We start from the raw sequence: 16,188 nt of genomic DNA on the forward strand, positions 1-16,188 counted from the left end.
CAGTTAGCGATAAGGCCGGCATTCGATGTATGAAAGCATGAACGGTAGTCGTACCGTTGATTATTCGAGATTTCTGCTAGTTAGCCTGCCTCAGGTGAGTTTTACATTTGTCTCACCAATAGGAAACCCCGAAAACTGGTGTAACGTTCCTCGATAGTTGTTTTCCCTTGGTAGAATTTATACGATCTTTACAAAGTTACTTTTTATTTCTAGAGTCATGCGGTTCTGAATCTGAATCTGAAATTCGAATCTGAATCTGAACAGATTTTTCAAACTTTTTACATTAATGAATACTGATCCTAAAATTAAATTTCGCGGATATTGATGGGTTGCTTCAGTTCTGAACCTAAATCGCAAAAATGTTAAGCTGTACATGGAATGGAAAAGAGAAAACAATATCTTACAAGTCCAACCGTAGTTTGCATTTGATTCAGTAAAATTGGAGCCTTGAGAAGTAGGCTTTGACCCAAATGCAACGCGCGCGTTTATTCAGCGCTCGTAAAATTTTATTAAATTTATTGTTTTTCAAGTGAAAATATAGACGGGATTTGATTGAAGGATGCGGTCAAAAACAAGTTTCGTTTCAAAGTGCTTTTGATTTTGCATTGATTCGGCCGGAGTTTTGTGATTATTCTTCGATAGCTCTAGTTTCTCCAGCTAGATGCTGTTTGTTTCGGTCTAAAGGCTAATGGAAAATAAGTGTCGATCTGGGAGATTTTGGGAAGTTATCGATCAGAAAATAATTGAACAAGGAGTGTGTTCTTCAATTGTGAACGAAGCCAAATGATGAGAAACTATAGGAAAATAAAAATAGCTTGTTTTGTTTTGTCTCCACGTGTTTTGCGTTTGAATGGTGGGGGACTTCTTTGATTGTAAAGTGGATGAATGTGATTTTGAAATGGAAATTTGGAATACTTAATACAGCGAATACTTAACAGAACGGAAAAAGAAGCACACACGGAAAAGCGTAGTACGGGTAAATTTAGGGGACAAGGCTTGTTTTTCACATGTTGCAGCAAACAAGGTTTACAAGGTCGTATCAGAAGTGGATTCAAACTTGTGTAAACGGAAGTGAAATACTGGTTCCCATGTATTCCAAGATGATCGGTTCAAGTGCAGATTGCTGTTGACATCGTTGAATGATCCGCTACAAGTGGAAACAGACTTCCTACTTCTACAATTGGTGATTTCGTTCCATGATATTTCTTGTTCATGATTACTGAACTGATGTTGAAATCCGGAAATTTGTCCTCATTTTAAATGATATGTGCTCACGTAAGAACTTTTACTAGGCACAAAACACACGACGTTAACGTTATTACTTAACGGAAAAAGGGTTTAAAATTACCTTTTTTGTCGACCGGTTTCGGGCTAGATGTTGCCCATCTACAGGACGATGTCCGACTGATTACTTGAAGACGATTAACGTAACCAATTTCCTACTCTGCTGATGTATTCGTCGAAAGGGTGCGCATGATGCGACGAACTTTTGGTTGATCAGGTTGAAAAGTGGAGATATAATCGGCGGGTCATCTTCGTTCATCAACGGTTTCTCGGCCGTGCTGATGAACATAGACTCCCAAGCGTTAAGGTGTCCAGGTTTGTGTACGCATCAGCACGGCCGAGAAACCATTGATGAACGAAGATGACCCGCCGATTATATCTCCACTTTTCAACCTGATCAACCAAAAGTTCGTCGCATCATGCGCACCCTTTCGACGAATACATCAGCAGAGTAGGAAATTGGTTACGTTAATCGTCTTCAAGTAATCAGTCGGACATCGTCCTGTAGATGGGCAACATCTAGCCCGAAACCGGTCGACAAAAAAGGTCGTGTCCTGTAATACGTCGTGTGTTTTGTGTCCCGGAAATTTTTACCTTGGAATTCTCAAGTGCCTAATAAATTAGGAAATTCTGATAATTGATTTCTTAGAAGACGTGAGTTGATTCCGCATTTTGTGGACTCACCTACTCGCAACAAAAGAAGTACAATCGTACAATGTCGGAAAGATTATCAGATATTATGTTGTTCATGTTGGAAGGGAAGTGAGATGTGTATAAGACAGAAATCGTCGAAAAATCAGGAGTCTCTTCAATTAATGATGCTCCTAGGAACCTGACAGTTTGTGCATGTGTCAGATTCTGCATAAGTCATGGATGTATGGCTACAATACAATCACCAACTTTTAATTTTAGTCTCGAAACTTAAACATTTATTGCGCAAAATCTTCTGAAAGAGTTAATTTGAAAAGATTTTGTTGTAGTACTAATTTTTTCTCTGTTCTTTCAATACTTATTTTCAAGAGCGAGTATCGGCGCTATATTCAAGGTCAATGACCAGAGATGATGGTGCACAAAAATCCGAAACATTTGGTTTGACTAAATAAACATTCAGTACAAGATTTGAACATTTACGAAGTACCAATTGATTCAATTTATGCCGCAATGTTTTGGATTTCTGTGCAGAAAAACCTCATTTGCACCCAAAGAAGGACGAACTCACAAGGGTCACCACCAAGTAGCACAGTAAAGTTTAGCAAATGTGCTTCCAACGTGAAACGTATAATACTGTTGTCCCCGTTTCTTCCTCCCTTGGTTCCAGTTGTCTCTGCGTCCAATACTGCACAGTGGGCCCGGCCAAGTTAAGATGAGTATTAAATGTACTTTTACTACTCACCGAGATGCTGACAAGATCTGGTTGTGTATGCATCATAAGCATAAGCAGATTCAGTAAAATTGGAGTCTTGAATGAAACTGTAACTGCACCTCATTCTCTTTGCCTATGAGACTATAGTAGGCTTGCCAGATACTTTTAGAAAAAAGCGGGACATTTCAGGACAAAAAAGCGGGACCAAGCCGAAAAAAGCAGGACATTTTAGAAACTCTTAAAAAAGCTTAATTGTATTGCCAAAATTAGACATTTACCATCAGTCGAAGTTATTCATAGAAAGTATACTAAGGTCTTTTTAACGCGCATTGATTTTTCTTAGTTTAACTTACATGACTCTGACTTACACGTTTTTATGCCGGTTATTTTCCAGGGTTCTCGCTAATTAACACGTTATTTGAGAGAGTTATTTAAGTCCTACATGTAAACAGCTTAAACGTTAAAAACCTTTTTATGCAGTAACAAATATATTTCAAATTTGTTTTAAAAATTTGAAAGCTCAAGAAAACTTTCATCATTGTATATTGTCAATTGCATGAATTTTTAGACTATAAGGGTATATACGGGCGATAGTATTGGCGAAAAATTGGCCTCAGCCATAACCTCAAATTTTGATTTGCTGGCGTCCTCACCAGTGATGCTAGGTGCGTAACTAAAATCAGTATTTGCTTGTTCAAAACTAGTTATAATATTTCTGAATTGATTAAATTTTTTAACTAGGAATAGCAGCTAAACGTTTGAATTCATTACTAGGCGTCCCTAAATGGATGAAAATAAGCCATCTTTTGCTAATGAATTTTCAAGGTGAATTTAAAACATCTAAAAGATATTTTCATGTATTGCATGGTAGATTAAAAAATAGTTGTTTCTAGCTTCCAAACGAATGCAAAATAATTCACTGAACAAACAAGTAAATTAATGAGAGCCTAAGTTGACTTTGAAAATAATCGCCTACATGCTCTGATTATTTTAAATATATCCACATAATTCGCTACATAGTTTAAGTGTGCGATACAGACAATTGTCATTTCGTTGTGTTTAATGTTCACATTCGGATAGAAATCTACGGGAAAGTTGCAAATCCTTAGTACTCATGAAAAGGTTTTTCAGTAACAATTGCATTAATGCAATCAAAAAAATATAATCATTTTCCAAATATCAATGCTCTTGGCAGCCCTGAACACCAAAAACAAATCAAAACACGAGCATCTGTGTATCTTTTCCACAGGGCGAATTTGTCGATATTAGTACCGGAGAATCGCGTTTATCGTGCGCCCTTCTCAAAAATCGATTCTGTTCTCCCATGGTTTGAGGTTAGGGCTGAGGCCTCCTGCTAAGGTGGTGTTCGTGTAGAACTGTCAATATATCCTAATTGAGAGAATCTGATTTGACAGATAACAATTCCGCACTCACTAACACCATCACATTCTTTATATAAACTATCATGTGCTAAAAGTTGAAAAGGGACTATATAAAAAAGTACCAACATCAGAGTTCATTTACTTCAAATTATATCTACCAAAAAATCAACCTTCATACGCACCGTTGCCGTCTTTAACAAACTGCGCAGATTGCACCTTTTTAGACCCCCGTGGAAATAATTTGCGCGCAGTAAATCTGCTCACAGGCCTATACATAGACAATGACACATATCGATATTCTTTACATCTTTGGATAAAATTGAATTAAAAACAATTGCGACTGGTGGGTCAGTAAAAATTGTCAGTGGATCCATAATTTTTTGGCTAATTTTTCAGTAATTCAAAAAACGCCCGAAATGCATGATTTATTTGTTCCACTTACATTCTTGTACCCGAAAGTACAGAATGCATTCTGTTGTCTGTTCGTTTCTTTTCATTTGTTGATCGGTCAATTTTCGTTATTAATCTCCTTGGTTCGCATTTCGTAATAATTTTCGCCAAAACAATAACGATTATGCCATTTAGAAATGGGATTCGAAAATCAGAAGCGAGCAACGGCTGATTTGAAAAACTGACACAGGTTGTCTATGTGTGCGTCAGTGCGAAAATATTTCTGCGTTGAAATTATTTGCACAGGAGTCTAAATAGGTGCAATTTCCGCAATACTATGGATAATTGAGTCAAAAAAGGTGGTGTATGATAAAAGGCAATTTAACTACGATTTATTTACGAACTACCCAGCAAACATTTATGAAGGTATAACGCAGGAACAACAGAATTATTCAAACAAATATATCAGATAAAAAGATTGTATTAAACTTACCAAAATAGCATATAGCTACAAAAGTGGAGGCGATATATCTACAATAAAAAGATTCCAACGATTCGATTTTCCAACAAAAAGCAAAATAAACGAAAAAAAATTCCTCGACCAAGATTTGAACTTTGGTCCTCCGAGTTCGCAGTCCGGTATCTTACCACGATGCCATCTCATCAGTTGATATGGTCCACGCTATAGCTCTATAGGTGAGATTTTCTTTATACGAACCGGTCAAAGGAAGAAACCGGAGAGAGTGTCAATTGAAGGACCGCTCACATATCGTAAATCATCTCACTCAAATCGTAAATGTCGAATTAGCATATTCTCAACTTTTTGGAGACATTTTTACGAGTTGACTAAACTGCTATCCGATTCAACTTTTTTCGAGCAAAGCTTGTCGTAAATGAATGATAGAAAATCACTCAATACCAACTTGTTTACGATAGTTATTGAAAATGTCTTAATATTCGATTTGGATTATCATTTCTATTACGATTTCATGTTAGCTGGGTATAATCATTTGGAAGGTACTTAAACAATATTTTTTTCAAAGTTATATTATTGCATTGGTTGAATGTGCTCCAAAAACGCTTAACTGAATCAGAATCTTACTGTATCTTTAGGGATATTTTGTGTTGAACTAATGAATTTTATTGAAATTGAGGATAAAGTTTGATTTTTTCCACTTTTAATCCAGTTTTTTATAAAAGTATTCCTTAAAAAAAGCGGGACATTTTAAGGAAAAAGCGGGACGGCGGGACATTCGACAAAAAAGCGGGACATGTCCCGCTTTTGCGGGACGGATGGCAACCCTAGACTATAGTCATCCGCGCGCTGCAAGACACCCGACACCCTCTATCGTCGAGCGACGACCGAACACCACACGCAAGCAATGCACCATATCAGTAATCCATCCCATTCTTACACGGCTCGGCTTCTTGCCTTAGGCTGAGGATTGCTCGAACGCATCAAACAAACATTCAATTGAGTTCAAAAGTGAACATTCAATTGAATGTTCAAACGATCTTATCTCGATAAGGTCGATTGAACTTATCCCCGATATATTCAAACGAACGGATCTTTCGGTTGACGTCGCCTTAAAATCAGTAGGCGAACTGTTCGCAAAGCATCGGAATGAATTGAGGAGATGCAGTCATTTGAACCAATCGAGCCACAGCATCGTTGCGATGCGTTCATTTGCAATCAAAGTTGGCATGCTGTGTTCGCAAGCCGACGCTTCCGAAGATGAAGTTAGTTTGATGTGGTCGGGAAAAAGTCAGACGCTGCATACAAAATGATGCGATGCTTTGCACCTCTGTTGTTAAATCATCTTGATCTATAAGATACGTACTGCAACATGATGTACACATTATTCCTCAATTTTGACCATTATTAATTTTTTTATTTTTCCCCATAACCAATTTTAAAACGCGTTTTTACTTTAACTTGTTGACTCGGGTGGTATAAAGCACCATTGATCGGGGCGCGATGAGCATTTTTTTGTCGTAGAACCTAACGCCTAACGGCGAATTCAACTCGATGAAGTCAACTGAACCACCTATAGAGCTACAGCTTGACTTATTTCATCTGACGGTTTTGCCTATTGGTTAGGTGTCGGAGAGGTAATCAGAAGACTCGAGTTCGATTCCTAGTCGAGTTAATTTTTTTTTATTAACTCTTCATGATCGATTATCATGATTGTTGCATTTTATGAATAGTAGCATCTTCCACCAAACAAAGAACCCGAAACATAATGTATGAGGGAAGTCTGTCTGTGAGCCGATGTCCGCGAGTTCGAGCCCAAGAGTAAACATCGAACACAGTTGTACCGGATAAGTTTTTCAATAACGATCCGCCAACTGCAACGTTGATAAAGTCGCGAATGCCATAAAGATGGTAAAACGACTATAATCGAAACAAAAAAAATGTATGAGGGTGTGTAAATTGTTTGTATTCTACAAACAGACACACATTGTTTTTTTATTGCACATTGTTATAACCACATTGAAAATCTTCAATCTAAATATAAAAAATACACTAAATCTCTTGATTCTCTCATCAACAGGAAGTCTATATTGTGCCTGAGGAATAAGATGCTTTCTACAAATATGTGTTCCGACCAGCGATAATGTATGCAGTTCCGATTTGGTCAAGCTGATACGTGACTAGGAAGAAAGCCATCCAGAGGATTATGAACAAGATTCTTAAAACAATTTTGCGGTTTCCCCTGTGGCACAGCACCTAAGATCTTCATCGAATTGGGGACATTGAATGGATCGAAGAGATGGCCAACAAAACCATCTGATTTAGCCTTTGATTGAATTTTTAACTTTTGTTCATTTCGGCAGTTATAGAACGTTTAACGTGATCCAATTTCATTATGAGTGCTGACTTATAATGCTTTATTTTTCGTATATTGTTTTTTTTTTTTTTAATTTTATTCACGGTTTTTTCGTTTTAGAAGGATTTTAACTTTTCTGATCATTCGTCCTTCTTATTTTGAATATTATATTTTGAATAGAATTGTGTGTTTTTTTAGAAAGAACATTAGAATTCAAAATTTATAGTTTTGTAGAAAGATTAGAAGAAATTAAAAGCAGTTACTTTTCTCGGGAAAAACTTTTTTTTTCTTATCCGTTATTTTTCTTACGAACCCAATTCTAAACATCACCTCGGACATTGGCATGGTCTAATGCAGTTATTGTTTGCATCCAAAACGAATCCTGGCTTGCATACGCACCCGACAAAACAAGCTAGCGGGCATGGTCCTAGAGGTTGGTTGTAATTTTCACAAGTCGGTTGACACATTGTTCCGCAAGTGTCAAAGACCTGGTTCTGTCCACACTCTTGTGATGGCTCTTGGGAAAATAATTAAAAATCCAGAGTCAGTCAGTCAAAGACTAAAAAAAAAGAAAAATATTACCTGCTTGTGGTACACCAATCGCTGTACCGATGTAGACAGTAAGAAGCACGACGAATATTGGGAAGAACTTCATGTTTGTTTTGTTTGTGCGATAATGATTTTTTGCGAACCTCTTTTATACCGATAGTTGGACATTGTGCTTTGGCTAGACAAATGCATCTTAAGTCAGCGATCACGTATTAATTTAAACAGTCAACGGTTATCTTAGAACCCATGCATCGGACGGTGGGCTTCAGAGCACGTGGGATGAAGACTTGGGAACCGAAAGGTAGGAAACAATTAAATCTAAATACACACATAAGTGTTCATGATAATGACTCAAACAAAGCTCAAACCGATATTCATGAAACAATCAGATTAAAAATTCAGAGTCTGAATAGTGATTCAGAATTCAAATTCCGGGTGAGATTTTTAATGACTTTTACTCTAACTTCAAGATATTTTTTTGGTTTTTAGTCATTTTAAAAAGCAAAACAACTATTTATTATTTAATGTTCCAATGTTTCAATCCATATAGGGTCGTCATCAAAGACTGCAAAAATTTAATGTGTAATTTAAATTTAAAAACTAAATGTCAAAAAAAATTTGCAAGAATATCTTATTCTTACCTAAAATGAGTCGTGTTTCTTGTCATGTTTAATTCGGCTGATCAGATAAAGCTGTTGTTTGTATCCTTTACAATAATTTTGTGATTAATTTTGGATTCTAGTCTTATGTAGTCTATCTGAATCACTATGTTAAAATTTGTACTTCGTCCTAGTTTTTGGATTAAATTTTCAGCCTGGAAAAACGATTCCTCCTGTTTGCGTTTTAAACAATGTTGGTACAAGACCGTCCGAGATATTTGAATCCAAGTACAAGTACTTTTTTTATTTTTCCAAAATTTCTTATGACTGTTAACACTGTTCTACTGGAAAGTTTTTGAATTTTATTTTCGGATCCAGCGCCTGATTTTACATTAAAAGTGATCCTCAGTTAACTTTGTTAAAAAATGCTGTAAACTAGTGTTATTAAAAGCTACATTTTTCTTATTAAAGCGAGCTTTTTTAATTGTATGAATCTTGTTATCATAATTTTCACGTTTATTTGGATAACGTGCCGCTATTAAGCCTACCCCTTTTCTGATCGCGTTATTAATATAATTGTGCTTTCAAAATACTAATTAAAGTTGTAGAACTCACCTTCCAAATGGTGTACAATACTAGACCACTGGAAAAGTTGACTTTTGACTCCCTTATGTTTTTTCGATGGTTTTTCGGTCAACAGTGTAAATCTGAAATCAGCGCAACGCTGTTCAATTTTGTACACAGCTAATTTTTGTTTTTTGGTTTTTGTCCCGCTGACTTTCCAGCTATTTGAATTGCTGGACAAATCAGCAAACATTAATGCTGGATTCCAGCAATTCAATAAGCTAGAACCAGCAACTCAGATTGCTGGAAACTAGCTATTTCTTTCAAAACATTCGGCTGTTTTTGAAATCGAATTTATGTTTCAATTCGAAATTAATCATTGAATACTGGCTATGATAATATGATGTGCAATAAATGACAAATTTTTCCTTAAATTTTTCAATTATGTAGATATTTATTTCCAGAACTATATTTTTTTAATATATTAAATCATAATCCACTCAATATGGTCACGAAAGCTACCGCCCAAGGCCATCTGCAATTATTGCTTGATGAGATTGCCTGTTTGGGGATTCACTATAGGAATTTTCAGACCACTACCTGTGATTCCGATGACCGTTCAAGGAATGCGAAAGGAATATACAACCTAAAATACTCAGTGGAGTGCCCCAAATGACCCGACATTTGAAAAAGTGCGCTGCAGGCTTAAATTAATTCTAGGCCTAGTACAAGATCTCATGCCAAATTTGGGCCAGATCGGATCACGGAAGGGGTAGCTCAACGAGCCTAAAGTTGGCTTGGGATTTCGAGACATTTTGTTTGGGAGGAACATGAAAATCCAGCTTTTCATGAATAACTTTGTTCCCCTTCGGCCGATTTCTTTTAAAAACAGGTTTTCTTGAAGTCTAAATTATTACAAATATTTCATCCGAAGACTGCATTACGATTAGAGTTAAGATAAAAAAAAGTTAGTAAGCTTCAAAAAATAGCTATCTATCTTTTTTAAGGGTGATATTCATCACTATTAATGAGAGACACTGCTTCGAACATTTTGACACAGCATCAGTAATGAATAATATCACCCTGGAAAAAGTTAGCCCATTTTTGAAGTCTAATTACTTTTTTATTATAAGTCGAATCGAAATGCAGTCTTCGGATGAAATATTTGTCATAGTTAAGGCTTCATGAAAAACCGTTTTCAAAAAAATCGGCCGAAGGGAACCAAAGTTATTCATGAAAAACTGGATTTCCGTGTTCCTCCCCAACAAAATGTCTCGAAATCCCATACAAACTTTAGGCTCGTTGAGCGACCCCTTCCCGTAATCCGATCTGGCCCAAATTTGGCATGAGACCTTGTACTAGGCCTACAATCAATTAAAGCCTGCAGCGCATAATATTTCACAAGCTTGAAATTTCCCTTACAAATATGGGGCAGTCTAATACTCGAGTTGGCTCTGAAATAGAAACAGAATAAATGGCGATTTGAACAGCCTCAAGTAAATAAGTTAGATAAAATCACCCGATAACAAATTAAGCTTATTAGATATTAGATAGAACTGAAAACATTCCTTCAGAAAGTTTTCTTGGTATTTTTCCGTAGATTTTCATCACTTGTCTAAGCAATTCTCGCGACGATGCACAACGACGCAAAAACCAACTCGACGAATTGTTATTTTAGGTCCTTTTAAAAGCACGGCAAAAACCGGCCATGCAAAAAGACGAAAAAACAATTTGCACTCAAAATCAAGAAAGCTATTATACGTCCTAAATTCAAACCATTTTTTAAAAGTTATTGATTGATAAAATGAAACCAAGTTTTCAGCAAACATGGAATACATGTTCATCAATCGTGTGCAGTCAATGACTCAATTTTGTTTATGTTGGTTCATACGACCTAATCAAAACAAACTCTACAAATCAAATCTTCTTCAAGTATACTTGACTATTTTTCACAGCTTGAAAGAGAAATTCAAAAATTTTAGTTTCCACCGGTTAGTTTTAATCGTTTTAATGCACTCTAATAACAAAGCAGTAGAACTTGAATGTACTAATAGTATTTACTGTGTACTTCAAATATTTGGCAAATCCGATTTGCAACGCTGATTTCGCGCAAGGGTCTCTTCCAGAATTTTGAAGTCTATAATGAAATCCAAAGAAAAAAGGAAGGATTCGAACCAGTGTCAATCACGTTGCATACAGCACTTAAAACTTTCTCGGACTGGTAACAAATTCAAATCTGTGCTGACAAAACTTTTGATAACAAAACCACAAAATACATTCATAGCTAGTTATAACAATAAAAAGGTTCTGAAAGTAAAAATTCGTTACGTGGTGCTGAGCATACCATTACGAAATTTATGGACTTCCCCGAAGCAGCTTTTTGCGATTTTCTCTTTTCATTCTACAGTTAATCAGCTTACAAGATTTTTCACCAAATTTAGTTTTTGTCTAATATCGATTTTTTTGGGGTACAAGTTAGGCTTGTGGTTTGTTCACGTAGAATGTATTGCAAGAACTAAGAAATATTAATGATCCATCAGTTTTTTGAACTTTAAGTACACCTTTGGAGATTTTGGAATGAAAATTTTGTTCCCAAGTGTACGAAATTAAAAATTTTTGCACCAATGTAGGTTTGCGACTATTTACTGTTTCTTTAAAAAAAAAACGAGATAAAAGTCCTTGGATGTTTTAAATTGATGAAATCAGCCAACTTAATAATAGTTTAGTTTCATATTATTCACATTAACATTGGTCCTTCGGTATGCACACTTGGTTGGCATCCAGAATGTATCCCTCTTCACATACGCACCTTTTAGTTGGGCAAATGACCGTAATAAAGTCTTGTGGAATTTCTAAAGGGTTTTCACATGTCGGCCGTGATTCTAATTGATCGCAGTCATCCCAGAATTCGTGTTCCCCACAAGGCTCGGGTTCTAGAGCTAAATAAAGCATAAGTTTGGCGGTCTGATCAGAATTTCACTAGAATATTACCTGGTTTGCCTATTGCCGCACCGATGTAGATCGTAACTAGCACTGTGAATACTGGGAAGAGCTTCATGTTTGTGTATAATATTTTTGAGTTTTGATTAGGCGCTTTTTATAGCAGTTTTCAGGCGTACTCGCTCTGCGCGACAAATGCAAAATTTATCCCTAACTAAAAGGCGCGACATTCAAATAATCAGCGGTCGTCGCAGAGCTAATGTATCGTGTGGCAACCAACATATCACATTGAGTGAAATTAGTATGTACTGATGAAAAATATGTAACATTTCCAGATTTAAAAAATAGAATAAGCTATTTTAATTGTTTAAAGATTGATGCCGTTTTTAAATGCGAGTCGGTCAATACCAGTCGAAATTTACTAATCACATCACTAAATATTAGTTTGTGTTTTTTTTTTAAATAATTTTATTTCTTCAATTAATTTAAACATCTTCGCAAAAATTAGATTTTGCATGTGCAGACATCATTTGCAAAACATTTTTTATTTTTAAATCAAAATTTTTCAAGGCCTTTCTTCGATTCATAAAAACGTTAGACCTCTTTCCTGAGATAATTCTTTTTAGTTTAGAACGTACTATTTTTTATCAGTCGCATTTGAAAGTCTTCTGGAGCTTTACCAAAGTAATTACTGAAAATGTGGATTTTTTTAAGTGTTATCTTTTTAGTATTGGATGGTAAATCGATAAATGATAAAGTTATGTTTTCTAAGCGTGTTTTCGAGATGGTTTTCACAATTTGAATTTGCCTTCGTAGCCCTAACTTCCCAACATATGGTGAATCTTACAATCTACAACCTATAATTTAACAATTTCGTCAAAAGGTTACAATTTACATCCTTGATTTTAAAGAATCAACGTGTATAGATTTCAAAGAATTCCAAAATTAATTTAAATACTCCTGGGATATGATTTTTAACACTAATGAGTGATGAATGAAAATTGATAACATGAATAATGTGAATTGTTAATTTTTAAGTAAATTGACTCAATTTGTCCGTGTTTGGCATCACATTCCGATAAAATTTATGACTATAACAAAAAAAAAACCCACAAATTTTTTGAGTCAAATAAAAGAGTTCTAAGCAAAGTCTTCAAAGCCAAAAGGGTATAAGTGTATAAATTATCGATTTTGCGTTAATGATACGAAACAATACTTTTTGTTTAACACTAAACGTACCGGAGGCGACGGTTTTTCAACTTTAAATGAAGATTACGCCGAATATAATTGTTTTTTCGCCAATTCAATTACAGAACTATTTTTATTTTCAAAATGCAAGGTTTTTTTTTTTCATTTTTATAGTTTTTCAAAGTTTAGTTGTTTTCAAGTTTCGCATGTGGTGTACCTATTTTTATTCATACCGCGAGCGCTCAAATGACGGCAAACCCCATTTACGCTCAAACTCTCTTGTTTCTCAACTGATTTCTACATAGTTTATAGTTTAGGAAAGCTCGTAATGTGACTCAAATTCGGTTCTAAGACAATTATTTTTCTCAAAGTTATTCAAAGTCGAAGAAAAAAAATTGAATAAACAGGCTTCGAGAAAAAGGCTATAAATCAGCCATTAAGTACTCAAAAACATTTCACTAAGTGCCTGAGAACGCTGAAGTTAGAAGCTACATGTTGCACATATACAAATATTTTTTGAGGTTTTTGTAAGATCATGGCCAATGTAAAAAAGTAATATAAAAACCATACTGTTTGATAAATCATCCATCAAAGCTGTTCCCATCACAGTAGAAAATTTTTGGAATGTGAATTGGAAAGTTGACGTAATTTGTGACAATTTGGCAACTTGAAATAAACTTTCTTGTGCATATAGTTTTATTGTGAAAAACTTGCGTTAACATACTCAAAATCCAAAAAGTCAAAATATTCTGGACCATGTAATCTGCAAACTAAAAGATATAGAGCGCATTAAAAATCATACAATTTTTTCTGCTGTCGGAACGTCAAAGAACGGTTTTGAAAAGAGATATCACAGATCACATCAAACTTAAAAATTTGTTCTCAACAAATGTGTGGGTTTGTGCGAACCTACAAGTGGCATACAAGAGATTACTTCAACTTACAATTGTATCACATTGTATGTTTAGGCAGTGCACAAAAACAGTTTCTAAAGAAATAAATCTCAAAAACAGTTATTGTCCATGGATGTCTTTCGATCTTTGGACATTGATAAAGCTAAAAGATAATTATCTGAAACGTGTGAAAAATCATCCCAATGATATACACCTCAAAGAAATGCTTGCACATATCAACAAAAAATTACATCACGTAAAGCAAACATGCAAGCGGCTGTACTTTGAAAATCTTTTAAATAATACCCCCCATACCAAACTCTGGAAAAACATTAATCAACTCTTAGGAAAATAAAAAAATCGTCGCAAATTCAGCTTACAGACAATGGTGAACTTATAACCGACAAAAAACATGTCTCTGACAAATTTAACAGTTATTTTTCTTCAATTGGATCAGATCTTACCAAGGAAATTCCCACTGAATCAGAATTTGATGTTTTATCTAATATAAATGAGGTGCGAAACTCTTTGTTCCTACAACCAACCGATGAAAATGAAGTTAATCTTATCATACTGTCTCTAAAAAACAAAAAAAAGTTGCGGACCAGATTGTTTCCCTACAAGCGTATTAAAAAATAATAACGTTCCATTTTCTTATATTTTAACGAAATTTTTCAACTTAATCATTGAAACATGCAGTTTTCCAGAGTGCCTTAAAATAGCCAATATTACTCCTATTTTTAAGTCTAAAGACTCTATAGACTCACTATAGTGATTCGGATGATGCTAATAACTACCGGCCAATTTGAACTCTTAGCGTTTTCAGTAAGGTGTTTGAGAAATTAATGGTTAAAAGAATTATAAGTTTTCTTGATCAAAATAATCTATATATATAAAAATGAATTTCTGTCTGTCTGTCTGTCTGTCTGTCTGTCTGTCTGTCTGTCTGTCTGTTCCCTATAGACTCGGAAACTACTGAACCGATTTGCGTGAAACTTGGCAGGTGGGGGTATTGGAGGCAGGGGAAGGTTCCTATTGTGGTTTGAGACCCCTCCCTCTCTCATGAAGGGGGGGAGGGGCCTCCCAAACAAAAGACAATTTTTTGCATAACTCGAGAACCCATCAAGCAAATGGTATCATATTTGGCATGGGGTGGTATTTGGGAACGAGGAATATTTCTATGAATATTTGGTACCCCTCCCTCCTTTCAGTGGCGTGATAGGAAGGGGGGAGGGGGGCTACCTTACAATTTTTCATATAACTCGAGAACTAATCAAGATATTGGATCCAAATTTGGCATGGGAAGGTATTTGGATACGAAAAATATGTCAATGATTATTTGAGACCCCTCCCTCTTTCCAGTTGAAAGGGGGAGGGGCCTCTTTCATGTTTTTTTATATAGTTCAAAAACTAATAAAGCAAATGGAACCAAATTTGGCATGGAAGGGTATTTGGATACGAAAAATATTTCTATGATTATTTGAGATGCCTCCCTCTTTCCAGTAGGGAGATATAAAGGGGGGAGGGGCCTCTTTTATAGTTTTCAACATAACTAAGAAAGTAATTAAGCAAATGAAACCAAACTTGGCATGGGCGGGTATTTGGGAACGTGACATGTTCTAATGATTGTTTGAGACCCCTTCCTTCTTACAGCGGGGAGGAAGGAAAGCGGGAGGGGAGTTTCATACAATTTTTACTGCATAACTACAACAGCAAATGGAACCAAATTTGGCATGGAACGATATTTGGGTACGAGAAATGCTTCTATGAATATTTGGTTTCCCTCACTCTTTCGAAGAGGTGGATGAAAAGGGGGAGGCGCGGTCTCCCTTACAATTTTCAGTATAACTGGAGAGCTGATCTAGCAAATTGAACCATATTTGACATGTGAGTGTATTTGAATACGAAAAATGTTTCTATTATAAATTGAAGCCGTACCTTTTAAGCGGTAAGATATAAAGGAAGAAGGGGGGGTTTCCATTTTTTTTTGCATAACTCGAGAATTTATCGAGCAAATGAAACCAAATTTCATCAAAATCATCAAAAAGTATTTGAGTACGAAAAATACTTTTATGAATATTAAGTTATCACTTCTCTATTGAAAGAAGAGAACGGAAAGGGGGATGGTACTCCCTTTCAAGTTTATACATAACTCAAAAATTTACTACTTAAATAAAACAAAATTTGGCATGGCATGCAATATAG

The 16,188-nt window shown here is 35.5% G+C and overlaps 1 long non-coding RNA gene across 1 annotated transcript; it reads right to left on the bottom strand.

Annotated features, from left to right (window-relative positions):
* Window positions 1-11,620: 11,620 nt before the first annotated feature.
* On the bottom strand, window positions 11,621-12,061 carry LOC129750668 (uncharacterized). Its single transcript, XR_008738447.1, has 2 exons — window positions 11,954-12,061; window positions 11,621-11,901 (listed from the first exon to the last, which is right to left on the bottom strand). It is a non-coding gene; the product is annotated as an uncharacterized LOC129750668 (long non-coding RNA).
* Window positions 12,062-16,188: the final 4,127 nt, after the last annotated feature.

The sequence above is a fragment of the Uranotaenia lowii genome, chromosome 3 (assembly GCF_029784155.1).
Source record: "Uranotaenia lowii strain MFRU-FL chromosome 3, ASM2978415v1, whole genome shotgun sequence".
Lineage (NCBI taxonomy): Eukaryota > Metazoa > Arthropoda > Insecta > Diptera > Culicidae > Uranotaenia > Uranotaenia lowii.